General features: G+C 46.8%; 1 protein-coding gene across 3 annotated transcripts in view; it reads right to left on the bottom strand.

Annotated features, from left to right (window-relative positions):
• Positions 1-3,738, bottom strand: part of ASB3 (ankyrin repeat and SOCS box containing 3) — a 52,188-nt gene extending 48,450 nt beyond the window's left edge. The window contains exon 1 of one of the 3 annotated variants that reach the window (XM_060249085.1): positions 3,523-3,738. The gene's annotated coding sequence lies outside the window, so the exon portion shown is untranslated. The remainder of the gene's footprint in view (positions 1-3,522) is intronic. The other 2 variants (XM_060249094.1, XM_060249102.1) reach the window with 2 other exon arrangements.
• Positions 3,739-3,830: the final 92 nt, after the last annotated feature.

Raw genomic sequence — 3,830 nt, forward strand, 5'->3', positions numbered from 1 at the left:
GAACACAGTGACAGATAATTAGAGGGACACTGGATTCCCCAATAGGCTCTCACTAATAAGGTCCATTGAAATCTTCACTGGTATAAGTCAGAGACAACTGAATTACCAACAGCATTATTTCCTCATAAAACTAACAGGTAGATCAATAGCCATTTAACATGATGATGTCTCAGAAGGGTGGGAGGCCTAACAGCTCCAGAATAATCCTGCTTTTTAACTAAGTCACAAAACAATAGCTCTACCTGATATGACACACACACACACATTTTGGATATATGGACATATGAAGCTGCCTTATACTGAATCAGACCCTTGGTCCATCAAAGTCAGTATTGTCTACTCAGACTGGCAGCGGCTCTCCAGGGTCTCAAGCTGAGATTTTTCACACCTATTTGCTTGGACCCTTTTTTGGAGATGCCAGGGACTGAACCTGGGACCTTCTGCTTCCCAAGCAGATGCTCTACCACTGAGCCACCGTCCCTCCCCTAAAATTTTAAGTTTATACATGCTACCGTTATGTCACAGGCAACCTCTTAGAATCTGCTTCTGCTTGTTGTGGTACCCTGTGTGGTCTCACCAACAGACCACCACAATTTGAGATGAGAGAGGCAGCTCACAGGTACTGGCTAACTTGTTTGCTGTACCCTGCCAAGGAAGAGGAAAAGAAGTCACTGCTACCAACCATGCGCACATCAACCCATCCTCTTTTTAGCCAGCAACTACAACAATTTCTTAGCTTTGGGGGAGGTAAGCTAAGACAAGGCATTTTTTGCCTAGGAAGTGATAACTCCACTACAGCAGGCAGACATCTGTAAACAGACTTTGCTCCAAAAATCTTGGCATTCTGTTAAGGTATGGATAGCTGTGCCTTTGAGCTGCTTCTTCCCTCTTCACTTGTACAGGAATGTTGGGAGAATACAGAATTCTCCCATCAACAAGCACTCAGAAAAAGGATAGGAGGAACTTATCAGCTCTCTGTATGTGCATGGTTCTGCCATGGAAAATATGTATCGGTAATGAGAGAAGGGAGACAAAGTAATATGAATAAAACTAAGCATGCTTACAAGGGAGTAAATTCTGCTGAACTAAATTCTGTCTGAATTTTTTTCAAAATGTTTCAAGATCTGTCCATTTGTAGAGCAGCAGGCCACAGTTATTCTGATCTGAGATTGAAGTTTCAGCATACCACTTATCATATAGGGCTGTAGGTATTTACTATATAGAAAACACTTTGCACATTCTAAAAAGTTGCTCAAATGCCAAAATTACTATTATTTCTTTTTAATAATTTGACTTTTAAACTACTGGCATATACTGAGCTGTTGTCATCCAACCAAGTCATCAGGATAACACGTGACACACATTCCTCTATGTAAACAGTTCAATTGAGAGAGAAAAAAATTAAAATGTTTCAGATAAAGAAGAAATTGGATTTATGTCCCGCCCTTCACTACACAAAGCAGCCTGAGTGGCTACAATCTCTTTTCCCTTCCACTGCCCACAACAGACACACTGTGAGGTAGGTGGAGCTGAGAGAGCTCTTACAGAAACTGCTTTTGAGAGGAACAGCTCTGCAAGAACTTGTGACTGACCCAAGGCCATTCCAGCAGCTGAAAGTGCAGCGTGGAATCAAACCTGGTTCTCTCAGATAAGAGTCCGTGCACTTAACCACAACACCAAGCTGGCTCTCGTATTTTGTAGTCTACGAATGTTTTTCATAAGAACAATGAACATGGACCATGCCTAGGCTTCCCAAATCCCCCGCCTGGGTGGGGGACCCCAGATTTGGAGCCTCCTCCCGCCGCTCACCAAAAATCTAGAAAGCGGGGGGGAATGGCGGCCCTTTCCACCCAGCCCCGATCCCAGCAGCTTCTCCTCTCCCCTTCCTGTTTCGTCTTCTCGCCCTCCCCGCAGACGCCTCTTTTTCAATTCCTATGTCCCATCCTGGGTTGTGAGGAAAGGGGGGGGGGGGGGCTGTGAAGAAGGAAGGAAGGAAGGGGGGAGCGAAAAAGGGAGGGCCGGCGACGTGGAGCGCATGAAGCGCCTGGTGCGGCTGGAGAACGTGAACGGCAGAGACACGGCTGGCAGGAAATCCAGCCCCCTCCATTTCGCCGCAGGTACGACCAGCCCTGACCCTTCCCTTCTCCTTCTCCTCCGCCGCCTCCTCTCCGGGTCTCTTGTGGGGACTCTTCTCTTCCCTCCTCGAAGGTGCTGTTTGTTTATCTTAAGGCTGGAGCCAAAGGAAGGGATCATTTTCCCGGCGGCCTCTTCGGGCTCGTCCAGGCTTTGTGTGTGGAGACGAAAGGTGGAGACTGGCATCAGTACCAGTGTGCCCTCTAAGCTGCGGTAGTGTGAGCTAGCCCACAGATTTTTAGCCTCCAGCTCACACATTTTTTGTCTTAGCTCAGGAAGGATGACCCTAGAGCACAATAATTTATGCAGTAGCTCACAACTTTAATACCGGTAGCTCACAATTTTAATGCCAGTAGCTCACAACGTAGTTTTTTTGCTCACAAGACTGCAGCTTAGAAGGAACAGTGATCAGTACCCAAACTGAATGGAAATATGGGGCCAGGATTATGGCTCAGTAATTAGACCTCTCTTCCCCCCTCTCCCTGGGGGAGCTGATTTTTGAGGTAGAGGCACCAAATTTTCAGTATAGTGTCTACTGCCTCTCCCCAAAGTACCCCCCAAGTTTCAAAATGATTGGACCAGGGGGTCCAATTCTATGAGCCCCAAAAGAAGGTGCCCCTATCCTTCATTATTTCCTATGGGAGGAAGACATTTAAAAAGGTGTGCTGTCCCTTTAAATGTGATGGCCAGAACTCCCTTGGAGTTCAATTATGCTTGTCACACCCTTGTTCCTGGCTCCGCCCCCAATGTCTCCTGGCTCCACCCCCAAAGTCCCCAGATATTTCTTGAATTGGACTTGGCAACCCTAACCATGCCACTTCTATATTTTTAAAAAAAAAAAAACCAATGACACAAACATTTCCCGTATTTACTGTTAAGCTTCCTATGCATGGTGAAGCATTATGAAATCAGTGGAGAGGGGCATGGCTCAAAAACGGACAAAGCCAAGATATGGGAGTCCCCAACCAGTTAACTGTTTTATTAGGAACAATTATTACATGCTTAACTTTCGCCTGCTTTGCTTTAAAGAACGGCGTTTCTTGACATTCTCATACAAACAAGCAGCAGCTCACATTGACTCATGACATTCGATTCCTTCCCCACCCCCAAAAAGAAGCAGAACAGCACAGTTACGCTCCTCCACTACCTCAAAACTACATTTTCTACGCCATCAAAATATCTACTGCGTGCGCATACCCAAACTAAGTCTGAGCATGCGCAATCACACGGTGCATTCAACCCAAAACCTTTTGGACGATGGCAGGATCCACAGTAATTTATAGATAAGCGAATCTTGATAGAATTACCCTAATCGGGCACAGGGGAAAAGAGCGCTAACAATCAGACTAGCTTCTGCCCCTTCAGCGCTCAAAGACCGCTAGGCCTTACCTCGTTCTGTCTTTCTAAGCAACAGGCACATACCCCGGATGTTGATACAGTTTGTTTCTTCATCAAAAGGTCACTGAGGCCCATTTGAGCGGGAACTCAGCGCAGAGACATAGAGAATGAAGAGCAGAGCGGCTCTTCTTTCTGGCGGAAGCAGCGGCAGTGCGCGGCCTTGAGTTTATTTCTGTGGGGGATTGTGTTTTAGAATGCGCAGGAAATGATGTCAGCTGTCCCTTCGGAAGTAGACGTGGCCGGCTTTTGGACGTGAGGTTACTGGAAGCGGTAGGAGCGCCCGCCGCCGCCGCCCCGGC

Source organism: Heteronotia binoei, chromosome 1, assembly GCF_032191835.1.
Source record: "Heteronotia binoei isolate CCM8104 ecotype False Entrance Well chromosome 1, APGP_CSIRO_Hbin_v1, whole genome shotgun sequence".
Classification (NCBI taxonomy): domain Eukaryota; kingdom Metazoa; phylum Chordata; class Lepidosauria; order Squamata; family Gekkonidae; genus Heteronotia; species Heteronotia binoei.